This window comes from Lissotriton helveticus, chromosome 5_1 (assembly GCF_964261635.1).
Source record: "Lissotriton helveticus chromosome 5_1, aLisHel1.1, whole genome shotgun sequence".
NCBI lineage: Eukaryota > Metazoa > Chordata > Amphibia > Caudata > Salamandridae > Lissotriton > Lissotriton helveticus.
This window is the reverse complement of record NC_136065.1, coordinates 243,722,392-243,750,239: the sequence shown is the minus strand read 5'-3', so window position 1 is coordinate 243,750,239 and position 27,848 is coordinate 243,722,392. Positions and strand designations below refer to the sequence as shown.

The window sequence follows — 27,848 nt, the reverse complement described above, 5'->3', positions numbered from 1 at the left end:
AGGGGTGGAAGGACGATAGCTAGAGGGAAGGGATGAAAGAAAGGGGGAGAGGAAGCGAGTATGGGCGGAAGTAAGAGACGAAGCAACAAACAATGGAAGGGATGAAGGAAGAAAGGGACGACGTACATATGGGACCGAAGGAGCAAGGGGAACGGAAGCAAAAACAAGAGGAAAAAGTGACATGTGTGCAATTACAAGTAGAGGTAAAAAAAAAAGGCAGATAACAAGACCAGGGAGACATGGACGAGAAGGAAGACATTGGAGAAGAGACGGAGCAAGAAAAGTCAAGGCAGGAGCTGTACGAGGTTCTAAAAAAACAAATCTTCTGGTCGTGACGTGCGATCATTGGAGGGGGTGCAAGGGATGAGGGAACACGGCCTGGGGGAAGCTGGCTGGGGAGGGGGAGGAGAAATGCAAGGAAGTTAGGGGAGGAGAAGCTGCAGAGCGCACCCTGGGCGAAGCCCTTTGATGTGCTGTGCGGCAAATGGAGGGAGGCTGATGCGCGTTCATGTTTGAACACGTGGTTCACATGAACTGCATGAAAACGCCAGCAAAAAGCTGGTGGTTTCATGAGCATTTTGAGCACTTGAATTCTCGTTCCTCAATGCGCTTGCGCGCATTTAAGGTCACGAGACCTTAAAAAAAAAAAAAATCCTCCATTTAAAATCTACGGCAGCTATCCTTTTCTGGTGTGGCTGCATTTAGTTATATTTGAGTACAAAACAGTGTTTTTTCATTAAAAACTAATATTTTGTTTAGTGAACTGCCCCCCACACCACGAACAGCCAGTATAAAATAGCAGCAGTGAAGAAAGATCCTGAAAAGAAGATGATAAACTGCTTGTGATATATGATCTATTTATAGGAGGAATGAACCCCCAATTTCCAGAGGGAGGACTGTTTGCTACAGTATTAAAGAAGTGAAATATTTCAAAGTTGTTATGTGTAAATTTTTCCGATGGATGTGCTATTTGACCTAATTGCTTTACTTGATATTTTTTTTCTACAATGACTAGGTTAGACTCATTTACAGTCAGTTATGCTGTCTTCATTAATTTGCTATTGGGTTGCAATTTAGGTGGCTATTTAAGCCACACCACTTTAAAAGATTGCCAGCCACAGTGTGTGATATGTAAACTGATTCGTATGTTTATTGATCTGCGTACATTTCATTGCACATCATTGTGTGTGTGCCTTTTCTTAGAGCGTTTTGATGTTACCCTCTTATGTAATATATATTAGTGGTGTAAATAAAACACATTAGAATGCAAATGTTTAGATCTCCAAATTTCTTCACAAGCACGCAAATGGTCCCAGCTCATGCTTCTTGATTCCTCTCTCGCCATGGATGTGGGTATTGCGTGTTCGGGGTCTGACTGCCAAGAATCCTTTTTCCACATTGTAGGTGCCTGGTCCTGGAGTTAATTCTAAAGAAGAAAACGGACAGCTGTCTGTGATTATCATTCATATCAAATGCTAGATTAGTTATAAGTAGCCAACTGCAATCTACCTATATGTAAAAATTGTTTGCTTTGCATGCCATTGTGAAAGCATATGCCATGTTAATATCAGCTAGTATTTGACTTGGACTGTGACTCGACATTGCATGCGGACAATATATGGCATAAAAGTTTTAGCGTTAAAGATGTTGATGAACAAGTTACTGTTGATAATTGTCTTTCTGGTGGATACTCTTGGCAGACTATATTCCTCCTTTTAAAATACCCCAGTGCCAGACTGGATCCTGAGATTTGTATTGCAGTGCTGCTGCATGCTATTAAGTGGCATTATGCAGCTCCATACTGCCTCGGAAATGACCAATTGGAGCCGCATAAAAGCACCTCTGGGTTCTGAGGTCAGTTTTTTATTTATTTTTCACTTACTGCGCTCTCAGACATGTCGTGAACAATTGCTGGTACAGTGTGCCAAGCATTAATGTTGGACTATTTGTTTTAAAAAAAAACCACAAACACAGCCACTTCACAGAATGTGGAAATGGGACAGCAGTAAGGCATCTGCAGTTAGATCGATTATCCACTGGAAAGAGTATTACCAAAGGCAAGTAACTTGTTCTTCTAATGGTTTCTTCTGTCTGCAGATTCCTCCCCTTGTCTGTGGGTTCAGACAAAAAAGTCTTGTGGAACCAAGTGGGTGAAATGTCCATCCCACCGGAAATGGCTGTTAAAGAAATAGTGCTTCATGAACGTATGCACCCACATCAAAGTTCCAGTCCGGCAGTTATCGAGGATGGATGTTTTGCGCACCAATGAAGTGGTAGCAGCCTCAACACTAGAGGAATGGGTTCTCAGACATTGGGGGGGGGGCCTGCTGCTTCTTGGCCAGTGCATAATGCGGAAGAATATCCACCCCGGCATATCCATGGACCCCTTACAGTTGCCAAGGCACAGAGCAGCTAGGATATGGGCCAATGTGAGCATTTTGAATTTCTCCTTCAGGAAGACATTTAGATGATGGAGGCCAAGATAGGCATGAGGCCCCAATCCTTTTTTAGGTCGAGGACAGTGGGCGGAATCCGAAGATTTTATGTGTTTTAGTTATGGGGCTTGAACCCGCCCCTCTTCTCCATTGGCTGGCTTCCTTAATGGAGGCCAGCCATTGGAGGAGAGGGGCGTCACTTGGTTGAAGCCCCATCTTTTTCGGATTCGGGGTGTGTTTTTGCGTTCTCTCTACTTTGACGTCATCCGTCACTCAAACCTAAAAACACTCCCCCGAATGCGAAAATGACGTGTGTTTCTCCGAGGCATTTCCGCCTCGCCTCGGAGAAACGTGGTGGTGTTTCCGGAGCTGCTCGCCTCCCTTCCCTTCTGCTTTCAGAAGCTGCTCGGCTCCGCTCGCCTCCCCCTTCCCTCTGCCCTCCTCCGTCGCACTCTCGCCTCCCCCGCCCCCCCCCCCCCCCTCTGCCGCAGCTCTCCGTCGCTCCCCTGGGCCTCCATCCCTCTCCAGTGGCCATGCTGCCTCGGCTTGTGTGTAAGACTTCTGGGGGGAACTTGATGTTACAGCACAGAGAACAAAGCAGTGTTTGGCGGAGCGGATTCCCCAGCCCTAGTGCTGTCTGGGGGTCAGACTGGCCTACATGCCAGACAGCACCCTGCGCTTCGTGTTTAAAGAGAGCAGAATAAACCAGTACACGGTCAATGAACGCACGCAGCTGGCAGGCAGCGAGTTACCGGTCTTTCCCACGGCGCTCTGCCCCAGCACCACAAGGCGCACGGTGTGAGCGGGGGCCAGGCTGACTGAGCGCCGCAGCGGCCGGGGCAGAGGGAAGGGCGAGCTCATGGTGCCCGGGCTCAGTCAGCTGCTCCTTCCTCGGTGCCCCAACGTCTCCGCTGCTCCCTGAACCCCCTCCCTCGGTCTCTCCTCAGACTCCGATGTGGCGAGCACGCTGGCTCTGGCGCAGCTCCATGTCCCCAGCCTCTGTGCCTGCACCCTTTTTCTGCCCGGATCTCTGCTCTTGGCTCTAGGGGCAGGTGAGATCCCAAACCTGGACGGCGGCACAACCTCCCAGGCAGACAGGCACGCGGGACTGACTGCTTTCCAAACCCCAGAGGAGTCCTCGGTGCAGTGAACTGCCTGTGAGACCAGTCACCCGAAGCGAGCGGCAGCCGTCCCCGCTCAGAGCGCCCACCCCTTTGCTCAGAGCGGCCACCACAGCCCCCTGCGCCCACCCCGTGGCTCAGAGCGCCCACCACAGCCCCCTGCTGCCCACCCCGTGGCTCAGAGCGCCCACCCCAGCCCCATGCCGCCCACACCGCAGCCCCTGCCCACAGTCTCGGCAACAATTACTACAACACGTTTGGACTTGGACATATTTCGAAGTTCTTGCTTCTCTCCTTCATATTCAGCCCATGCCCTTAACCGCCACAGATACACACACCGCCCTATCAGAGTTTTCAAAGGCAGCAGTTTATTCATTACGTACTACGTTTCAAACGTGTATTTGTGCAGTAAAAATATTTCCACAGCACTTTCACAAGTTCAATGTGCGTGGGAATCGAAGAGGCCGAATTCCATACTATATTTTTTACTGCTGAATATGTTACTGTACTTTTGTCTTAAAACTACATTTTCAACTACAATGTTTCAGGCGCTTGTGCAGTATGCAGGTTGGCTTACAAGCAGGGCTGAGTTTGCTTTACCACATTCCGAGGCCGGTAAAATGGTTACCTTTCAGCATATACATACAAGGTGCAAGAGCGTGGAGTATTCTGCACGCTAAAGCCACCTGTGGCGCAGATAAACCGTTTATAAAATGTCTATTTTCTTACGGGTCAGATGTCATGAGGTTTTATTAGCAGAAAAACGCCTTCCTTTCAAACTTTTTAGAAGTCTGACTTTTCCTCACAGTTATACTCCCTTGTGGTTTTACCTTCCTCAGAGCTTGCTTCCCCCACTTTAGCTACGTGAAAACAAATGTTTATACTGGGCATCCTGGTTTGTACATTCCCAAAATAGTCGCGCTGTTGCAGTAAAAGCTTCGGTTTTGGCTCTTGAATAACAAAGCCAACCCTTTCTTACATTTTCCAGCACACCTGTGGTTTCTGTGAAAGTTAGTGATATTCCAACTTTGTCACCACCCGACCCCATCAGTTGTAAATAAGATGTTTTGATAATATCGAAATAGGACTATGTTTACTGACCTCAGAAATGTAAGTTTGAGTTGGTCTTGTCAGAATTTGAGCTTGTGATCTGCAGGTAGCATCTGAAAGCTTTTACCTTAGTGAGCCATTTGAGAGGAAAACAGTGTATTTATGAGGGAGGCGTGCAGTGCTTAATTTGAGCCGGTGTTTCCGAACACTTAATTGTCAGCTTCCCTGCCCCCTGGCTGTGCTTGCTCCCCTGCCCCCTGGCTGTGCTTGCTTCCCTGCCACCGCTTGCTCCCCTGGCTGTGCTTGCTCCCCTGCCTCCTGGCTGTGCTTGCTCCCCTGCCCCCTGGCTGTGCTTGCTCCCCTGCACCCTGGCTGTGCTTGCTCCCCTGCACCCTGGCTGTGCTTGCTCCCCTGCCCCCTGGCTGTGCTTGCTCCCCTGCCCCCTGGCTGTGCTTGCTTCCCTGCCCCCTGGCTGTGCTTGCTTCCCTTGCTCTCCTGCCCCCTCGCTGTGCTTGCTCTCCTGCCCCCTCGCTGTACTTGCTCTCCTGCCCCCTCGCTGTGCTTGCTCTCCTGTGTGTGTATGTGGCTCTGGGTGTCTGTGTGGCTCTGGGTGTTTGTGTGTGGCTCTGGGTGTTTGTGTGTGGCTCTGTGTGTGTGTGTGGCTCTGTGTGTGTGTCTGTGGCTCTGTGTGGGTGTCTGGCTCTGTATGTGTGGCTTTGTGTGGGTGTAAATGCAATAGGTCATGCATTTGCGAGCTATTAAGCTATTGCATTGTAAATGACAATGCCATTTATTTATGATTTAAAACATTTTTTTTTTAATGTAATGAGCAATGGCAATCGCTCTACCTTTAATAATGCAGAGACCATTGCATTGTAAATGCTTGTCTTGATAAGGAAACAGCAATATCCTAACCTTTCTTCAAGTCAGGTACCCCCTCTACGGCATTATTTGAGAGCAACACACCTGTGGCAGGATCGACAGATGTTCTGCTGAAATTCATTTCAGCATCTCAGAAATATTGGGTGGGAAGGGGGGGTTGGAAGGAAAGAGCAGTTTGCAACGCCCATGTTATCAATTCACAACCCAGAAGGAAATTTTAAATCTTGCCCCCATGGGTGGAGCATGTGTCGCCAAGGCAAACTAAAATGGTTTGTTGTGAGTTGTAGCAGGGGAAGAAGGCTTGAAAGACTGGTGGCCCTGCTGGCCTCCGTGTTTCCAGGTGGATCTGTCTGCAGCCCTGAAAGGACTGGGGGGTCTGTTTAAATAATGGCAGGGAAAGCTATCTTTATACACAGCTCTATGGAATAGCACATTCATTTCCTTAACTGGTTGAGAAATTGTTTGGCTTCAGTCAGCAGCCCAGAGGAACTCAAGGTACCTCTGCTGTCTTAAATGCATTCCAAAGCAGAGTCCACGTTCTCCACAAAAGTTGAGACCCGTCAAAGTCTGGTATCCAGACCTTTGCAGATAACATATTTGGGGGCATGGTGTCCATCATGAGGCCCTAAGATCCACTGTCACAGCGGGCTATATCTCGCTGGCAATGTTTGTGGGGGGGCGGGGGGGGCGGCTATATTGGCTCAAAAGGCAGACTGCATTCACGGATTCTTTATCCGGAGCAGTGGTAGGAAATGAGTTATCATTTCCCTAATTAGTTGAAGCCTGTACAATAAGTCTTTCTGGAGTTGGCTGCTTGGGGAGAAAATCAGAGCCATGAAGAGAATTGAGCCACTTCTGATAGCTGCAACTGTAGTGTAGTTCCTATATTCCCAATAGGCTCTGCGCATTGGAATAATATATTCAGCAGTGTAGACGTAGGACTGAGGTCGACTAGGTCTCTACTGACTATATTAGACGTAAGGTTTGCCAGCTAGCTCAAAGGTCACTAGAAACTTTCTCGAATAAACGAGGAGTTTAACCTCCCTGGATAGAAAAGTAGGGATTAGCTTCTGACAACCATAAAACATGACAACTTTGCTCCCTCAGAATAAGAGTGTATCTCTAGAGTCGTGTGAAAACAATAGACAGCTATTTCACTCAGTCAAGTGTGCATACTTAGTTTCACCAAAGTGTAGAGAAAAGAGAGATGGGCGTTTTCAATAAAAGGTGTTATTTATTGAGCAGTCTTCTCTCTCATACAAGAGAAATTAATTGCCACAATTGCAATACTTAGCATAAAGTAAAGTGCGTACAGTAAAAGGAGTATTATGAAATAATACTGTAAAAGCATTGATATGGTTTCTTAGCCATATGATACTTAAAATAGATAAAATATATACATACAAATATACATTGACTAACGTACTCAACTGGTGTTTCTAAATACGCCTACCCCGGTGTACCTGACCTAAGCCTAATACGTGGGAAGGAGTAAGTAAGTAGCAGTTTAAGTTAAGTTGGTTTTGCCAAGGAATCTGAATCAAGAATTCTCTTAAAGGGTTTAGTCAGCTCCGTACCTGGGTATTAGAAAGCAGGAGGTCTGGTATCTCTCTCTCAGGACTCGATATCCCAGTAACCCGCGAGGGTATCTGGAAACGCCGGAGCTGGATTTCTCGGCAGGAGAAAAGACAGCATCTCAGTGCGTCAAAGGGGAGGGGCGGCGTCCATGGGCTCTCGCATCAGCTGGGCTCTCGGGCAAGTAGATAGCCGCTCTGCTCCAAAACCACCACCGTGTGTTTGCTTAAGGCAACGTTGGTATATTTATACCTGAAAGGTGCCGGGTTTGACGTAAGGTTGGACATAAGACGTCAATAAAGATGTCACTAAGAACTGGCCGTTCTTACAGTGCTCACAGGAGTTCTAGGACGAAATCAAAACAAAAGCAATGGGGAATTCCCAGGTTGCTGGAGGTTTGGTTTGTTTACAGAACTCGTTGTACTTTCTAGGAGCCTGGGGAAGTAGCCTTGCTTAATTTGGACAGCATGGGCTATGACTAAATATGGATATGATTCTTATGCCTTTATAAGGATATTATTTATTATAACCACATAAGGGCATGAATCAGGAATATTGAATTAGGGTCCTAGATAGAACTACAACACCCACTCCACGATCTAATGTCCCTCATTACTTAAAACTAAGCAATAGTAAACATATAATGATGCATGTGTTTTCCAACCCACCCCAAAATACATAAATTTGCATATTGAAATGGTATATGGTAATACACGAAAATGAGTATTGGTACTGTACACTTTTCAAGCAGTGGTATCATTCAGTTAAAAAATGCATATATATATCAGCTGAATGAATTGCGAAAATTTACACATGAAATGGCTCTTAATACAGAAAAGAAGGTCGAGACCATTCCATCACATATTAATACAAAATGCTGTACATGTGCTAGAGGCTGAGGTAAAATATTGTCTCTAGAGTTCCTAAAATAGAAGCTCTGTTCTATAAGAATAGTTCTACTTTAAGCAGAGTACATGTGCCAGAAAAAGGTAAATATTTTGAAATTGGAGAAAAAAAAATTGTTTTCTGGGGAAAAACAGTTCCAAATGTTTTCAGTAGCTTTTGTTTATCAAAGCTGAAAGCCGAATTCAGAGTTCAGGGAACGCTGTGTGCTCGTTGCTTTAAAAGTTATTCTTTCTGTTCAGGGAGAACATCATTTCAGACAGACTCTCAAAAAATTGGTCTACGACATCAGGTGAAAGTTCGACCAAATTTGAAAATGCCGAAACAGTACAGTTGTGAGAATGATTGCTATCATCGATGTCAGGATCAGCAAATGCTCACAGAAGGTCGTACCTGGGTGATGCTGCTCTCACCTCGTACTTCACTACCCCCTAATCGTAGTGGTGAAGTCTCAACGAATGTAACATGTACAATGGGACCCCCTCAAAGAGCGAATGTGGCCAAGGGACAGAGGGGAGAAACAATGAAACTAAAAATCGAAAAAAATCCCTTCAATGGCCATATACTTCAGTTGTGTGCATGCATCAATACATATCAAAAACTAGTGACAGAAGGAAGGTAATACTAAACAGAACTCATTCAAAAAATTGTATTTATTATTTCTCTTTTTTGTAAATATAAATTCATATAAGAATCGTTATAAATCAGACAAATCTATAAAAAACACATCAATTCATTATACAAGTTCATGAAAGACACAATAGAATTATAAAAATAAACAACAAATAAATATATATCCCCCATGGTGTCAGACATACAACCAACTAACTCTCGTGCTACCAAGCATACTACAGTCAAACCTCATACATTGATGAAAAAAGGAACTGGTAAACAATTAGCCAGATCACACAGCTAAAATTGTTCAAGGGCTACAGAAAAGGAATAACGGCCCTTGTAGCAGGTCTATGCGCGTTTCGGTGGTTCAAACCACCTTCATCAGGACCTTGTTCATCGTTTAGTGCAGAACCCGGGGATCAGACAGGACAAAAAACCTAAAAAGGAGAATAAATCTGTCACTCAAACTTCCACAAATTAAGTTTTATAAAAAGGCATAAGACATTCACTATTGCAGTTAAACTACGTGGGCTCATCAAGGTGACACAAGTAAGATCCTATACTATGTTAGTTCAGAGAACATGATATAACTGGCTTCATAGCACTGCAAAGAAGAGACCTGTTGGGCCAAGAATACCTATTCACTCTCAGGGCATGTTACTGGCTAGATAATAAGCACCAGATAAGAAGGACACACAAATTGGCTGTTTACATGGGAGCCTGTCCTCAGGTAAGGGGTCAGAGACTCACAGTAGCGCAGTTGTACATTGTCTATACTTACAGAAAGAGCACAGTGAATATTTCTCTTTTTTAAGTACGATTATAGAGGTCACATGAAGGACCAGATCAATTGAACAGCATCTACAAAGGAATCAAGGGAGGCTGTCAATAGACATGTAATGGCGACTTGCTGAAACTCTCACATGTCCCAGATTAACTAGGGCTTACCAATAGCGTCGTTCATGATGGGAACAAACAAGGCATATGAGACTCAGGACTTCATCCGTATCGATGGCTACAGGGAGAATGTAAACGCCATGATGTCATAATTTATGCACAAATAACGAGAAAAACATAACGTATGTATGCTGCCTATCGACACTCATCCTTATTTCACACTGACAGAGACCTACCAAGGCGGTCGCAGTGTGTCCTTGTTCAGTGGAACTTCACGAAATACAGCAATGTGTTGTGTTTAAAAACAAGATCTCAAGTTGATTAGGGCTGACGGCGAGGGGACTAAGTACTGTTATTTCTTAATCTGTGCAAGGAAGAAAAAATTAACACAAGAGTCCAGTAAGCACTGACGCACTACACTTCATATGCATGTCCAAGATAGCAACGAACAATAAAGCCAAAGAAGGAAGAAAAGGTGTAGGCTTACTTATATAACCAGTAGAAACACAGTCCATTGGTAAGCTGCTTTCTTGTATGCCAACGACTCTAAAGAGGAAGAGAAAACGTTACTCGCTGTTAGGGTTTGGGCAGGGTCTGGCAAGAGATAATACGAGTTGCCAGTTGGATCGGCGACCTATCTTGAGGGCGTGCAAATGTCCATATCTAAGTAGAGGAAGATAGATACGGACTATTCATGTTGCCAGATACATTGGTGTAAGTAAACAACTGGCAACCCGGGTATCAGTATCACGTAGACTCTTGAGACATAACATCACGCGCCGGCAGATTAAAAAGCCCTGTGCTGTTTCACGGACTGGCAACAGCGCACATTGCAGCCTATTTCTTAGACGACTGACACTCCTAAGTTAGTACATTGCATCTATACCCACTCATCGTGTTGGTAACAAAAACGCCGACACTGCAAGAATGACATGCCCGGTCTCGCGTTAATCTTATTACATATGACATCCCGCGCTGGCAGGATGGGGTGCCCTGTACTGTTTGTCGGACTGGCAGAAACGAAAATTACTGCCTGATCCTTAACTGGCTAACAGAACTGGGTCAGTACACTGATCATGGGTTAACCACGAGAGCGCCGAAACTTCGAAATGCCCTGTCCTAGCGCTAAAGCCGGGAGTTCCTCCAGCGTAACTCCGTGACACAAACGCCTACCTTAAGGTCCGTGGCGACGCGCCAAAATTCTTCTCCGTCACTGCGCCCCTTGGTGAAAAGACGCTTCGGACCCGCCATGATTTATACACCTTCAAAGGCGTTCCAATCCCGCGGGAAGTGGACGTCAGATAGCAGAGGTTTCCAAATATCAACACAAACATAGGACTTCAGGAAAACGTGCATCTTACTAGTATCGGACTAGGGGAATAATTTCCGATGTAAACGTGGAAAAATAAATAATCCCGCTAAACCAAGAAACTATAGTTTAGGTCAATGTTTCAGTGCGTATACAGCTTACAATTTACATGCTTGAATGTAGCGTAACCAAAACAAGAGGTGTACATCATGGCGTTTACATTCTCCCTGTAGCCATCGATACGGATGAAGTCCTGAGTCTCATATGCCTTGTTTGTTCCCATCATGAACGACGCTATTGGTAAGCCCTACTTAATCTGGGACATGTGAGAGTTTCAGCAAGTCGCCATTACATGTCTATTGACAGCCTCCCTTGATTCCTTTGTAGATGCTGTTCAATTGATCTGGTCCTTCATGTGACCTCTATAATCGTACTTAAAAAAGAGAAATATTCACTGTGCTCTTTCTGTAAGTATAGACAATGTACAACTGCGCTACTGTGAGTCTCTGACCCCTTACCTGAGGACAGGCTCCCATGTAAACAGCCAATTTGTGTGTCCTTCTTATCTGGTGCTTATTATCTAGCCAGTAACATGCCCTGAGAGTGAATAGGTATTCTTGGCCCAACAGGTCTCTTCTTTGCAGTGCTATGAAGCCAGTTATATCATGTTCTCTGAACTAACATAGTATAGGATCTTACTTGTGTCACGTTGATGAGCCCACGTAGTTTAACTGCAATAGTGAATGTCTTATGCCTTTTTATAAAACTTAATTTGTGGAAGTTTGAGTGACAGATTTATTCTCCTTTTTAGGTTTTTTGTCCTGTCTGATCCCCGGGTTCTGCACTAAACGATGAACAAGGTCCTGATGAAGGTGGTTTGAACCACCGAAACGCGCGTAGACCTGCTACAAGGGCCGTTATTCCTTTTCTGTAGCCCTTGAACAATTTTAGCTGTGTGATCTGGCTAATTGTTTACCAGTTCCTTTTTTCATCAATGTATGAGGTTTGACTGTAGTATGCTTGGTAGCACGAGAGTTAGTTGGTTGTATGTCTGACACCATGGGGGATATATATTTATTTGTTGTTTATTTTTATAATTCTATTGTGTCTTTCATGAACTTGTATAATGAATTGATGTGTTTTTTTTATAGATTTGTCTGATTTATAACGATTCTTATATGAATTTATATTTACAAAAAAGAGAAATAATAAATAAAATTTTTTGAATGAGTTCTGTTTAGTATTACCTTCCTTCTGTCACTAGTTTTTGATATGTATTGATGCATGCACACAACTGAAGTATATGGCCATTGAAGGGATTTTTTTCGATTTTTAGTTTCGAAGTCTCAACGAATGCCGTCATCAGAATGGGTAGCCGCTGGGGACAACATGATGCATGAGCCGTTACAGGACTTAGCAAAGTATCTGTATCCAATGGTACTGCTGATGGTAGTGTAAGACAGACGTCCAACACGCATTCTTCTCCGCATAGCATACATCAAAGCACAGGTAAGATGCAATTCTGCCAGATGGGTCTGAATGAAAGAAACCAGGTCATATTCAGGTCTCTTAGCCGGGCTAATCCAAGGACTTTAGTTATGCGGTCCCGATAGCGTATAGCTAGGATAGTTTCTTCCATCGTTGCTGGAGTCTTGTCTGCGACTTGGCTTGCCATATCGGAGCAGAAGGATCAAAAATAAAATTCCTGCTACGAGTCCCAAAAGAAGTGGTAGGCCGCCAAAGACAGAATGGACAAAATTAGGAAAAATGCCCAGGACTGTTTCGAAGGGTGTTAACAGTCCCGAAAAAATTGTCTTAAATACATGTGGGATACCACTGGTATCTGACATATTTAGGATTTGGCTTAGCATTTCTACGAAATGCACGGGGCAATTTGTAGGTAAAAGGGTATGTATCTCTGCCGTTGTCCTTGCAACTTGCAGATCATACGTTTCTTTTGATGACGTTAAGGGCACAGTTGTCTGTAAAAGAACAGACTTTATTCTGCTTAAAGTATCAATTCGAATAGAAGAGATATTCAAAGAAGGCCAAATTGTTGCCTCCGTATCTGGAGTGCTGTTTGGATACAATACTTGCATACAGCAAGTGACCATGGAACTCACGCTGACGAGATAGGCTTTTCCTGGCACCATGCCACAACAGCTGTGGTCATTTATTAGAATATAACTCCCGTTAGAAAGTTGTCTAAAGAATGGCTCTATCTGTGTTGCAGGTGTGCCTTGCTGGTGACATGAAAGGTTATTTGAAGACCATTCGCAAGCTCCATGCAGGTTAATGCCTTCACAAAGAAGTGTACCGCTTAGTGATCTTTTACATTTGTTACCACTAAGAAATACATTCTTTTTCTTTTCACTGTAGCATGTGTGTGTATCGGGTAATTTCCATGTTGACTTGATGTACCCTTTACCCAACCTTTCATACTGGCCGGCTGGTATATACTCTTGGCAGTATTTAAATTGGAAAGTTGTAATCGGAATTATGATTATTCCGTGTATTATCCATTCAATGACAGGTTTTTCTGACATTGTCAATGGTAATCTCTCAAGTTTTTCAATGCTCAGAATCGTATAGTCTGCTCCTTTTTGTGACAAACTGATTTGTTTATCAGTAAGGTTAAAGATAGAGAATAAGGACGTTGTGTTGATTAAACGCCATGGTACGTAGCCTGAACGCAGATTTTGCAACGTCCAGCCAAGCTGTACAATAGAACGTAATTGGGACTGACCGTGTTGTAACATTAGTAAGTCCTGCTCTATTATTTATTTATTTATATTTTTATTTATTTATTTAGCGATTTATAAAGCGCCTGGTGACCCGGAGGCATCCCCGCGCTAATGATACAAGTGAAGACCAGAGGGGGAAGGGGAGCTTATTTGGGGAAAAGCAGAGTTTTCAGTTTTTTACGGAAGAGGAGGTGGCAGGGTTCCAGTCGCAGGAAGCGGGGGAGTGAGTTCCATCCTGCAGACGCTTTTACTGCGAACCGTCTACCGCCAGTGCGTGCCTTCCTGAATCTCGGGACGGTGGCCAGGCGTTCGTTGTCAGAGCGTAGGAGTCTAGGGGCCTTGTAGGGGGTGACCATGTCTCTCAGGATAGAAGGGCCAAGACCATTGAGGAGTTTGTGGGCAGTGCACATCGCCTTGAATTCTACCCTCTGCCGCACTGGAAGCCAATGTAGGGCCTTCAGCGCTGGTCTGGCAGAGGTTCTGGAAGGGAGGTCCATAAGGAGCCGGGCTGCCGCGTTTTGAGTTCGCTGGAGTTTGGCCAGGGTAGATTTAGGGGCTCCCAGATAGACAGCATTGCTATAGTCTAGCCGGGCAAGGATCAAACCTTGAATCAAGAGTTTCCTAGATAGGGGCGGGAGTAGTGGGAGGATTTTACGGATGGAACGCATAAGTCCGAAGCAGGTGCCTGCTGTTTTGGCTGCCTGGGTCTTCATGGACAACTCCGGTTCAAGCCAGACTCCCAAGGTCTTGATTTCTGGTTTCGGGGAGGGCACCTCACCGAAAGCGTCTGGCCAGACCGAAGGTGGGATGGTGGACCATTTCTTGCCCATGAGCATGACTTCGGTTTTCGATCCGTTGAGCTTCAATGATGACTCGCACATCCAGTGGTGGATTTCCTGGAGGCAGTTCAACAGATTGTCCGGGTGATTGTCAAGATGAGAGAGTGAGACGACCAGTTGCGTGTCGTCCGCATAGCTCACTATCTTGATTCCGAAAGGGGAGACGACATCCTCAAGGGGGGCCATATAAGCGTTGAACAAAGTAGGGCTTAATGACGACCCCTGGGGAACTCCACTAGTGAGGGGGAAAGGGGCTGAGCGGGAATTGCCGTCCCATACCTGGAAAGAGCGGCCTGATAGGAGAGATTCTATCCACGCAAGCGCCGTGTCCGCGAGTCCCGCCATGGCCAGCCGGTGGAGTAGGACACGGTGATTCACCGTGTCAAAGGCTGCACTGAGGTCCAGGAGGATCACTGCCACTGACCCTCCTGAATCCAGAATGCACCTAGCCTCCTCGATGACAGCGAGGAGGGCGGTGTCTGTACCGTGGCCAGGGCGGAACCCAGTTTGGGACCGACGTAGAAGGTTGTTTGATTCAAGGAACTGGGACAGTTGGACGTTTACCAGTTTCTCGGCTATTTTGCTGATACTGGGGAGGAGCGAGATTGGCCGATAATTGGCCAAGTCGGAGGGGTCTAGTTGGGGCTTTTTGAGAAGAGCCTTAACTACAGCGCTCTTCCAGCTCGGTGGAACAGAGCCCTGGGATAGCGAGATGTTGATGAGTTCCGTGATGGTGGGGAGGATAGTGGGAACGACTGCTTTCAGGAATCTGATTGGTACAGGGTCAAGGGGGGAGCCGCTATTCAGTTTGGCCAGGGCTGATCCTACTTCGTCCAATGATACTGCCCTAAAGGCAGTGAGTTGTGGGGGCAGTATATTTCCTGTCTGATTGGTGAGTGCGTCAGAGTACATGTGATTAGGTAGACTAGGAGGCGGGAGGGAGACTAGGATACGGGTGATTTTAGAGTCGAAGTAGGTTGCCAGTTCATCGCTTCTGTCCGGCGAAGATGAATTGTAAGAAGGGGGCGCCGGTATTTTCAGCAGTTCTTTGGCGATGAGGTAAGATTCTCTCGCTGAGTTGGTGGCATTCCTTATTCTGGTGTCATAATATGCGGCTTTGGTGCACCTCAAGGCGGCTTTGTAAGATCTCACCGACCTACGGTAGGCGTCCTTGTTAGTATGGAGCCAGTCCCTTCTCCATATTATATCAATAGCAGATGATACAATACTGTCCAGTGAATATATTCTGGAGGATAGAGTCATTAACCCATGGTCCACAACAGAAAGTGATTTTTCCAAATTAATACGATCAATTTCTCGTATTTTTTCTGCTGTTTCAATTTGCATTACTTTCCAAGCTTCGTTATACGCAGCGTATATACCGGCCGCTATGAAACATTTTTGACGCTGTTTGGTGGTCCCAGAATGAAATCACGCAAGTCAGCACCGTCTTTAAGTAAAGTCAAGTGTTGCTTAATTTCAGCCAGTGTGGATTTTTGTAGCCATTCGAGGCAGAGTTTCCCTACACTGTATGTTGTGACTATCCCTGGATGTTGTCTCTGGGAGTATCTTGGGTCTGGCCTGGTCATATTTAACCCCTGTATTTTGTTCAGGAATCTATCTTGACAGTTATTTGTGTCTGTGGGCCAGATCAACCATTTTTTCCAATCAGGATGTGTTCTGTTTTGGTTAAAAATATGGGATACGTCTATCTCAACATCTGTAGTGATATTACTGTCAGGTGTTGGCTTTGGAATAGACGGTTTATTTAAATCTTTTATCTTGGCTAGGCCAAGACAAGTAGTCTGTTGAACTTTCCAGAACTTCACAGTATCCCAGAATGCCCTGCAGGTCCCAGTTACTTTCAGTTCTTTTTTCCGGCTCCTGCAAGCAGGACCCTGGAGCATTGAGCTCTCCCTTTTCATGGGTTTATTGGTGTTTTTTCACTGTAAAATCGATTTAAGTGCTTTCTAAGTACTTTTGGGCTTTTCGTCTTGGTGTTTTGCACTCTTTTAATGTCAAATATGCCTTCATTATTTGACAAATACCCGGAGTGCTCCAGGAAGATGGCTAAGTCAGACCCTCATGAGGTGTGTATCCTCTGCCTGCCCTCTTCCCATGTTCCAGAGGAGTGTGAGATCTGCAAAGGCTTCTCTGGCAGGACCATGAAAGACAGAATGAAGATCAGACTTCATGGCCTCGAGGAAAGAAGGCTGAAGGCGCCAGGTGGGTCTGGAGGGGCTTCATCTGTCCATGCTGAGGCCTCTGGGGGGCTCCCCATGGGCAGGAAGTCCAGCAAACATCCCCAGTCTCCGTCTGGGTCGGTAGCACTGACCACGACGTCGAGAGGGAGGTCCACGGCTGGTTCCCAGTCTCCCCAGGGCTCTGGGTCGAGAAAACGTCGCCCATCGAGGGACTTGCACAGGCCGCCGTCGAACCCAGTGACGGTTTCATCGTCGTCGTCTTCGGCATCGACGTCGAGTGATCGGCGTCGGCGCTCGCCGTCGAGGCGACACCGCCGATCGCCGTCGACGAACAGGACATCGTCGTCGTCGAGGGGATCCTCGGCGTCGAGGCCGCCGTCGAAGCGGAAGAGATCGCCGTCGAGGCAGAAGAGATCTCCGGCGAAGAAGAAGTCGCCGTCGAGGCGGTCGAGGTCGCCGTCGAGGCGGACAAGGTCGCCGTCGAGGTCGCCGTCGAGGCGCAAAAGATCGCCGTCGAGACATAAAGGATCGTCGTCGAGATGGTCGGGATCGACGTCGAGGCATAGAAGCCGTTCGACGCCGAAGCATGGAAGACGGTCGACGCCGAAGGGGCGCTCGACGTCGAGGGATCTACGTTCGACGCCATTCTTCGACGTCGAGGAGTCGTGCAGGCAGGCCTAGGACTGTGGGGGGCTCCCCTCAGTCCGGAAAGGATGGCGGGTCACCAGGATCGGTGTACTCGGAGGTGTATACTCCGAAGACGACTGTTCCGCCTCCTCCTCCGTTGCCAAGAGGTCTTCCTCCGAGGGCTCCAACCCCTCCTCCGTTGCCTCCTCTGCCGCCACTTCCAACAGGACCTAGGACCCCTGTGCCAGACAAGCCGCCTCCGGTTTCACCGAGGTCGGTCTCGTTGCCCAGGCTTCCGACTCCTCCTAAGAAGACTCCTAAGTCTAAGGAACCTCCCAAGCCCAAGACGTCCGCCCCGGGGAAACCGGCGGAACGTCCCAGACCTAGAAGATCGAGGTCGCGCTCCAGGCGGAGAGACAGATCGAGGAGTAGACACAGGTCCTCCACGAGATCTAGACATCGCCATAGGAGGCATAGGTCCAGGTCCCGTACTACCTCTAGGACCCGTTCCTATTCGCCTACTTTGTCGGATTCCCCGGAGACTAGGGTGTCTCCGATCGACGACATCGGTACATTCCAGGAGGTTCTCCTGAGGGGGGCTGCGAAGTTGGGTATCACGGTGACGGCTCCTACACCTACGACGTCCGTGATATTTGAGACTTTGCACAAGAAGCACCTGTCTCGCCCTCTACTGCCGTTGGTGCCAGGACTGGTCGAACCTGCGGAAGAGCTTTTTCTTACGCCAGCGGTGGTGAAGGCAGCTCCATCCAGACTTCTGAAGAAGTACAGGGCGCCTGACTCGGACCCGGCCTTCCGACGGATGGACCCAGTGCCAGATTCAGTGATAGTGACGGCGGCCAGGAAATTACATTCTACCTCCGGATAAGGAGAGCCGCTGGATTGATTCGGCTGGAAGGAAGGCGTGTGGGACTTCTTCCACTACTATGAAGGCTTCCAGCGACTCGGCGTTGCTAGGACGGTACGACCGTGCGCTGTGGGATTCCATGGAACAGTTCGCGGACCTTGTCCCGCGTGACAGGAAGGAGGACTTCATGGAAATTGTCAAGGAAGGGATGCTGGTCTCGAACCAGGCCATAAGCGCCGCGGCGGATATCTCCCTGTTGGCCGCACATGGCTACTGCCACGGTATCAACCAACGCCGCCATGCGTGGCTCAGGCTTACGTCACTCAAGCCTGAGGCGCAACAGCGAGTGGCCAATCTGCCGTTTTCCGGTGAGACGCTATTCGGGAAACACGCAGACGACGAAATGGCCCGGATGAAGGCCGAGGCAGAAACCCTGACGGCTGTGGGCTTGGAGAAGCCCAAGGACAAGAAACCCTACCGCCAGTTCCAACGGCGGTTCGGCTCGCAGGGGAAAGGAAGAGGACAGTCTTCGGGACAACAGCAGCAGCAGCAAAAACAGCAGCAGTTCCGGAGACCCTTCCAGAAAGGCCAGAGGGGTAGAGGTGGACAGCAGTCCTCTACCGTGAACAAGGGCCCGGCCGGGTCTCGACCCTGAGCGGTTACTTCCCCTTCGTCCGTTACCCGCTCCGGTGGGGGGAAGCGTTCAATTTTCTCTGGCAGAGTGGAGAAAAATTACTCAGGGCAAGTGGGTGCTGAATATTGTTTGCAATGGATACAGTCTTCGGTTCACCAGCCCTCCTCCATCGATTCCCCCGGTCAGCTCGCAGTATCAGCTGCGCGAGCTCCAGGCGGAGGCCGATATCCTGTTAAGGAAAAGGGCGATAGAAGACGTACCTCTGTCTCAAAGAGGAAGAGGTCTGTACTCCCGGTTCTTTCTGGTCCGCAAGAAGGACAGGAACGTGTTCAGGCCCATTCTGGACTTGCGACAGGCAAACAAGTGGATTCGCAGAGAAAAGTTTTGCATGCTGTCGTTGCATCAGATCTATCCTCAGTTGCAACGGGGAGACTGGCTATGTGCCATAGACCTACAGGATGCATACTTCCATGTGCCCATTGCATGCAAACACAGGAAGTTACTGCAATTTCAAGTCGGCACCAATCACTATCAGTACACGGTACTTCCGTTCGGGCTGAAGTCTGCGCCCAGAACGTTCTCGAAGTGCATGGCGGTGGTAGCGGCACACCTGAGGAAGAACAAGGTGTTTGTCTACCCGTACCTGGACGATTGGTTGATCAAGGCCTCCTCCTTCTCGGAAGCTCAAGCTGGGGTTGCACATCAACATGTCCAAGTCGGTCCCGACTCCGGTCCAGTGCATTCAGTACTTGGGAGCCTCCATCAATACGCTGTCAGCAAGCGTGTCTCCTTCGGAGGAGCGACGGTTATCACTCCTTCGGAAGGCTCAGGCTCTTTTGACGACTCCATCTACTACTGTGAGGACGGTGTCTTCTCTACTGGGCTCGATGGCCTCTTGTATCTTCCTGACGCCACATGCGCGGCTGCACATGAGACCGCTGCAGGAGTGCTTGGAGGATCAGTGGGACCAGAGGAGAGGATCTTGGGACGACGAGATACGACTGTCTCTACATGCTCTTCAGTCTCTGAAGTGGTGGTGTTCAGCGGAGAATCTCCTCCAAGGGGTTCCCTTCCACAAGGACATTCCCACTCAGACTATCGTGACGGATGCTTCTCTCCAGGGCTGGGGAGCGCACTCCGAAGACCTACAGATTCAAGGGACGTGGTCCCCGATGGAGTCCACGTACCACATCAATTTCCTGGAGCTCAGAGCTGTTCACTTGGCACTGAAGGCCTTTCATCCGTCCTTTCAGACCAACTCTCTGCTTGTACAGACGGACAACACGACAACGATGTATTACCTCAACAAGCAGGGGGGCTCGAGATCCCGCACTCTGTCACAGGAGGCGCAGGCGATCTGGCACTGGCTTCTGGCCCGAGGACTGTCGATAACGGCCACCCATCTGCCAGGTGTGCAGAATGTTCAGGCAGACAAACTGAGCAGGCTGATCCAGGAAAACCACGAATGGGTCATAAACGACGAAGTACTAGGAGAAGTCTTCGCAAGGTGGGGAACTCCAGACGTAGATCTGTTCGCCACCGACGAAAACAGCAAATGCCGAGACTTCGCCTCCAGGTACTACCAGCCGGGGACGCTGGGGAACGCGTTATGGATCGACTGGTCGAACAGATTTCTGTACGCTTTTCCACCCATTCCCCTGATTCCGACGGTTCTCATCAAGCTGTCCCAGTCCAGGGCGCGGATGATACTGATTGCCCCGGAATGGCCCAGACAGTGGTGGTTCACGGACCAGCTTCACCGGTCTCTCCTTCCTCACATGAAGCTGCCGTGCAGGCCGGACCTTCTCACGAAGTTCGGGGGACGGATGGTGCACCCCAACCTCTCGTCTTTGAGTTTGGCGGCATGGCTCCTGAAATAGTGAAATATGGCCATTTGAATCTCCCAGAGGATTGTATGGACATACTGAAGGAGGCTAAGCGACCTTCCACTAGGACTTCTTATGCTTACAAGTGGAAGAGGTTTTGCATCTGGTGCAAGTCCAAGAACTATGACCCTACGGCATGCAAGGAGGATGTCATCCTTCCATATCTACTTCATCTGGCGCAGTCTGGCCTTAATGTCCATTCCATTAAGGTTCATCTGGCTGCTTTGACTGCCTACAGGAAATGCCCTTTACAGACTTCCTTCTTCCAGATCCCTGTGATCAAGACTTTTTGGAAGGCTTGAAGAAAGTGTTGCCTCCTGTCAGGCTTCCTTCGCCTTCATGGGACTTGAATGTGGTGCTGTCCAGGTTGATGAAGGAGCCTTTTGAACCTATTCATAAGGCTTCGTTGCAGCACCTGTCCTGGAAGGCGGCGTTCCTCGTGGCCATTACATCGGCCCGCAGGGTGAGTGAAATTCAGGCGTTGTGTTGCCAAGAACCTTATACTGTATTTCATGCTGCTAAGGTTGTTATGCGTACTCACCCTAAGTTTCTTCCCAAGGTTGTTTCTGATTTTCATATCAACCAGACTATAACTTTACCTACGTTCTTTCAGAATCCTTCCTCTCCAGCGGAAAGGTCTTTGCATTCCCTGGATGTTAGGGGGGTGCTGAATTTTTATCTGGATAAAACCAAAGATATTCGTAGGTCAGACCAATTGTTCATCAATTATGGATCAGTCAGGACGGGTCTTGCTACCTCTAAGCAGTCCATCTCAAGGTGGATTGTGTCCTGCATACAATTGTGTTACTACAAAGCTAATAAGACCTTAGGGGGCAAACCTAAGGCTCATTCCACCAGGGGCAAAGCTGCCACAACAGCGTTGCTCCGTAATGTTCCCATTGCAGAGATCTGCAAGGCGGCCACTTGGAAGTCGGTCCATACCTTTGCTAAGCATTACTGCCTGGACGCTGATGCCAGGGCAGACGCTCAGGTTGAGCAGGCTTCGCTGCGGAATCTGTCCGCACAATAGTGGCGTAATTTCTTTGTTCTCCACCGCCGCTTGGTGTGGGGATGGGCTTGCCATTCTATTCACTAGATTATGACTATACACAGAGATCCCCTACTACAGAAGGAGTAGTTTCTGTCCTGTAACTCCAGTTCTGTAGTAGGGGTATCTCTGTTATAGTCATAAGCGCCCGCCCTCCTCCCCGGTGGAGAGAGAGATATTCATGTACGGAATGCTACAGGTCTGGCGTGTTATGCCTTCAAAAAGAACTGAAAGTAACTGGGACCTGCAGGGCATTCTGGGATACTGTGAAGTTCTGGAAAGTTCTCTTAAAGGCACAGTATCCTGTTCTGAGCCACATAATGGCAGCCTATGGGGCTTGTCTGCCCAGGTCCTTCTCTCTATCATTCCTGAGGGATTTTGCTGTTGAAGCAAGGGAAATCTGTACAGGCTTTGCTGTTTTTGTGGATTTTATGGTGGAATTTCTAGTTGAAGTACTGGACAGTGTAGCCTTTTTTAGGCTGCATTATCTGTCTTTAAATTCTCTAAGTGTCTGTGCATTTCTGCATTTTTCGACACTGTAAGAGATTATTTTTGATTGCTCCGGGGTCCACGCACATGGGCGGGACTATTCACTAGATTATGACTATAACAGAGATACCCCTACTACAGAACTGGAGTTACAGGACAGAAACTACTCCTTATGCAGACTCATCCCCGGCCACCAGTATTCTGATTGTAATTCTTTCAGAGATTTCATGATCTCCTGGTGCCTTAGACCTAATCCCATATGTGCTTCTTGAATCAAGAAGATTCTCCTGTTCGTGTTTGGGAATCACTCTATCCCCCACTCCAGGGATTCGAGCAAAAGGAACGGAGTTTGCATCAATTATGTATGTATAAGTGAGTGGATAGTTCAGAGGCAGTGCTGCACAGTTGCCTTTAGAAGACGTTTTTACCGCCAGCATGGTTTCCCCGTCTATGTATTTTTCTGAACGCTTTTTTTGTGGCTACGGAAGCCGGATTAGTTGCTTCCGCTGTGGCTGTGTTAGCCAATGAATTCCCTGCAGCGCGAACGCCATCACGCTGATGACTCAGTGTATGTATCACGTGAGTCTTTCGTAGTTCTTTCTGCAAAAGAACTACCTGTTCCCAAAGCTTTTTATGCTTTATTGTGGCACCTGTGTTATCTTTGTAATCGTTTTGAACCCAGATCTGCAAGTCATTATTGTAAGATTTGATCTTTAAAGATCTTATTGCAGCTCGCTGAGTTGAACAGTTTCTGACTGATTCAGTTTTGGTAATTAAAGGTTTGAATTCACCCAAGCGCCAGCGACGTTTAACAATCGCGCACGCTGCGTTGTAGGATTTTTTCTCTACATCGTAATGCTGTGCAAATCTGTCCATATAGATTACACATGTGTATTGTTCGAGAGGCAGAATCTCGATTGGCAGAGGATATTCTTTTTCATATCTTAGATCTTTCAGTTTTTTCATTTTCGGGTCAAAATAGTATTTCACGTCTACTGCAGCAAGAGAATTTTCCCATTGTATCCATTTTGGATCTAATGCCACCTTAGTCAAATTGTGTGGGCTTGTTAATGCCTCAAAGGCTGATTCTGCTGTAAAAACAGTTATCCTTTTGCTTTGGGCTTGGGCTCTTTCTTTTGCTACAGCAGTTTGAACCGCATTTAAAATATTTTCCGTAAGACTGAACGTCTTTTCGGCTTGTGTGTACAAGTGTGATTTATAAGCTATTGGTACCGTTTCTCCCTCATTAGAGGTCAGGTACGTGAATCCGCATCTTCCTGGGATGGCTCGGATTACAAGGTTGCGTATGTTTTCGCGAGTTTGCAATTTTGTTTTAGCTAACATGTCTGTTTGCAATGATCTTAAAATTTCTGTATGTTTTTGAGTCCAATTGATTGGTTTGAAATCAGGCTTTATTAATTCATAGAGAGGTTTAACCCTCTCTGCATAATTTAGAATATATGTTCTTCCGAAATTCATGAAACCTAGAATTGATTGTAAGTTTTTCAGCGTTTTTGGTGCTTGGAGTACAGCGCACTTCTCTAAGAAGTTGTCTGCTAGGCTTTTGCCTTCACTTGATAATTCATATCCTAAAAACAGGACAGTTAGATGGGCAATTCGAGACTTTTTAAAGTTGAATTTGTAACCTTCAGCTGCGAACCCAAGTATTATGGTGTTCACTCTTTTCAAGTGAGTATCCAGGTCATCATCTGTGAGATAGATGTCATCGACATATGATAATGCTTCATCATCATATGTTTGTAGTAACTCTGTTACCCTTGCTGAGAATAATCCTGGGCTATTCTTGAATCCCTGTGGGAGTCGACAGAAGTGTTTTTGCGACCCCATTATTGAGAACGCGGTCAAATACCTGCTCTCAGGTGCAATGTTTTGACAAAAGAATCCATTAGAGATGTCTAATGTCGTTTTGTATTTTTTGCGCACGATGTTATTCATTAGTGCTGCACTGTGTGAGTTTTGTACTGCAAATGTTTTGCAACATGAGTTAAGGTGTCTGTAGTCCAAAACTAGACGATATGAATTGTCTGGCTTGGAGACCAGGAAAAAAAGGATTGTTCATTTGAGAGGTGCATGTTTCAATCACCCCCTGGTATTCAAGTTGATCTAAGATCTCCCTGACTTGCTTTTTTGCTTCTTGCTTAATTGGGTACTGCCTTTGTGCAGTGGGTTGACATTTTAACTGGATTTTATGAGGAGGAGAGTCCTCATCCCATCCTACATGATTTTTGTATAATGCAGGAGCTTGGGCTACTGCCCATTTTCTTGCATATGTATATTTTTTATGTATTGGAATATGATTTGAGAAGGCAGGCATAATCATTTCTTCGCCATGAGGGCACTCCCTGACAAACTATGGTGGCCAGTCTTTCTCAGCTAAAAGGATGTCATAGCCTTTTGAAAGATTATCCCAAAAGAGACCTCTTTTTTCTCCCTCTATACGTAAAGTTATCTTGTATATTTTATGAGGTTTGCTAACTCTGGTATCTGCAGTTTCCACCTGAATATATTCACTCCAGAAGATTCATCAAGATCTTGCGAGCTATGGTCACTTCTGCTGCGCTGTCTAGCATTGTCTTTGCCCACTCTCCGTTCTTCAGTTGTGTCCTCAGTATCCTCGGCATGTTTAATTATTTTAATACTGGCTACCTTCTTTCTTGGAAATTGTAACTTTTTACTTTGTTGAGCAGGTTCCTTGTCTTTGGACTTGACGTGCTCTTCCTTGTGTTCTGACCGTCCTCTTCTTTCCGATTTCTGTGAGGAAGTCTGAAAAGATCGAGAGGGACGTGTATCAATATCTTGATATCTATCAGGTTTTCCTAAAATATCCCTATTTCTAAGGTTATATCTTTTCTCAGAGGGCTCCCTCTGGGGAGACTTGTTTCCTCGGTCAGGAGATCTTTCTCTTTGTTGAGGAGAACTTCCTTGGACTGGAATAGTTTTTCTTTGGGAGTGGATTGTTTATTTCCATCCCAAATCTTTTTTGGAGTATTTAGATTATTTTTAATAAAGATTTTTTCAGGATTTTCAGTTAGTTGGGGTTGTACTGGTTTCCCACCCAAACTATCTCTACCTAGTTCTTCATAGGATTTTTCTATGATTCTGGCAAGTTCAAATGGCTGTTCTGCTATATCTGTTTCTTTCAATTTCTGGCGGATCGCCACAGATGCTGCTTCTCCTTTTATGTTGGCTAATAATATAGCCGAGACCTGCTTGAAGTCTTTCAGTAATTTCATACCCAGAGTTAAAGCAGGTTCTGGACCGTATTCATTTTGAATCTGTCTTAGTATGTGAGAAGTTGGCCTGATGTGCAGTGTTCACTATTCTAGTGATCACTATATATCAGTCCAAACAACCCTTATTGATGATTGGTTGTAAGTCAACCTTATAGACCAGCTATCCTAGTAGCATGGATACGAGCAGTCTAAGGCTAAGACTCTAGAGGGCGTGTTAAGCCAGCTGTTTTACCATCACATTACCCCTTGAACACCCAGTGAAAGGACACCACACAAGTTGTTATGAAAATAAACAGTGTATTTATTTATAACAAGACTACCCTGGCTCTTTATGAGACAGGGAGCTAAGCACACAACAAAACTCTTACGAAAATACTTAAGTTAGCACGTTATACACAAATGCCCGAGGGGCACGAAAAACCATATACTTTAAAAGTGGAATGCGAATTACTAGCAGGTAAGTAACAGTTCTAATAGGCTTTGGAATCGCTAGGACTGGACTAGGGAATCGTTAGATTACTACTAGGAGGCCCAGGGGACTCGGGTGCAGAGTGTGCACTCTCACGCGGGATGCGGGACAAAGTCTATGGAAGCTAGAATTCACAAAGTTAGTGTTCACGGGCGAACCCGACCTGGTAGGAAGAAAACGACAGTGGATCCTGACCCTAGGATAGTGAGGCTATGCTGGGACACCGAAGTGCCGAAGTTACCTAGCCCAGGGGCTGCAGCTGCATAGGTCTGAAAAGACGTCGGGGATCTCGTTGCCGGACCAGGAGCCTGGAAGGAAGAAGTTGCTGGCAGGCGACCAGTGAAGAAAAGTTCGATGGATCCAAGCCTGGATCAAGGAAGAAGAAAACCTGAAAGCAGAGGGGACCAAGTTCTTGAATCACTAGCCAGTGAGTAAGTGGGCACCAGGATGGCACCGGGCGAAGTCACCGCAGTCAGGTGAGTGGGCGCTGCTGGGCTCTGCAGTCTCTCGGACCAGGAGGCGTTGTCGGCGACCAGGATGGAGGTGCGAGCTGTCCCACGAAGGTTCTTGCTGTCGACGTCGCTGGTCCCAGGATTGGGCAACAAGTCTTGGCAAATGCAAGGCCCACGCGGTGGACCTAAAATGGCGTCTTGGGCGGACCAGGAGGGTCCAGGGTACTTCTCCGATGGAGGGAAGCAAGGGCCAGTCTGGAGCAACCAGACCAGCAGCAGAAATGTCGTCGGGCGTCGTCAGGAAGGCCACCAGCCAGCGGGCTAGTAGCCAAACAACGCGGTGAGCAGCAAAAAGCAGAAGGGCCCCACGCAGATTGTGGAGATGCTGGGGGGCTGCTCTTCGGTGCTGGAGCTGCTCAGGGTGGGGGCTTCTCGGACCCCAAAGCACTCACCAGGAATTCACTCGGCGGGCTTGCTGGAAAGAAGTCGTGCAGTCTTGAAGATGGCCGGTCCCTCGAGGTCTCGTCACACCCACGAATCTCAGCGTGACTGATGATGCAGGTAGAGGTCAGAGGTGCCAGGGAAGCCGGTTCTCGTCGAGCTGGGCAGTCTTGATCCGGAGGAGAGACTTGAAGCAGACCGCAGTGTTCTTAAGATGGTGCCTGCGGATGCAGGGTGACTACTCCTTAGTCACAAGGGAGAAATCTTAGGAAGAAGTCTTGAGTTCCTTTCGTGGAAAGTAGTTTCAGGATTCAAAGATGATCTGATTTGGAAGGGGGCCAGTCTCTACCTTTATCCTGTAAAAAGGGGCTGGCACGCGACTAAGTCCTGCCCTATGGGTGGGACTAGGAGGGGGGTGGTTACACCCACTTCCTTGGCGGGCTTTTCCCCAGCACAGGGTCTGGAGTGACCCTGGAACTGGTTCCAGCCAGCCTATGCACAGTGAGCACCGGGGTGCCACGTGCAGTCACCTTCCTCTAAAGCCCTGCCTACCTACAATACACAAAACCCTGTCTGGGACGGTGCTGGCACCGCCCCTGGCAGGAAACCCTTTGTCCTTATCTCCTGCTCTGGGAGGACTCCCAGCAGCAGGAGGGCAGACTTGTGTCTCGGTGGCAGCATCCATTTTGTGGATGCTAAGGCTCTGTCTGACTTTTAACCGGGTTATAGGTTACATGCATGTCGTGTCCCTCTAGAAGGGTGGAATGCTAACCCCGTCGCCAGAATTGGCGAGGGGTTAGTATTCCAATTCGTATGACACCTTACTCGACATGTTTTGATAAAGCGATACCAGAGTTGGCATTTAACCGCGAGGATTATAATGCACTTAAGAGTATATGGTATGCGATATCATGGAAACGGCTACGGGATGGGTCCCGAAAGCCGCAGACAGGCTCAGCTCATGCCAGAGCACCATCTCACACGATTCCAAGCACTCTGCCTTCAGGATTGTTAAGGCCTGCCATAGGAGTGACTGATAGGAGATCTGTGTGTCCATTTTAGGGTTAGATATAGGTATACTATATCTAAAGCAAAGGGTGAGTACACCA

At 47.3% G+C, this 27,848-nt stretch overlaps 1 long non-coding RNA gene across 1 annotated transcript in view; it reads right to left on the bottom strand.

Annotated features, from left to right (window-relative positions):
• Positions 1-436: 436 nt before the first annotated feature.
• The window catches only part of LOC144754394 (uncharacterized), a 111,140-nt gene continuing 83,728 nt past the window's right edge, over positions 437-27,848 (bottom strand). The window contains exon 3 of the long non-coding RNA XR_013594719.1: positions 437-1,426. This is a non-coding gene — a long non-coding RNA (uncharacterized LOC144754394). The remainder of the gene's footprint in view (positions 1,427-27,848) is intronic.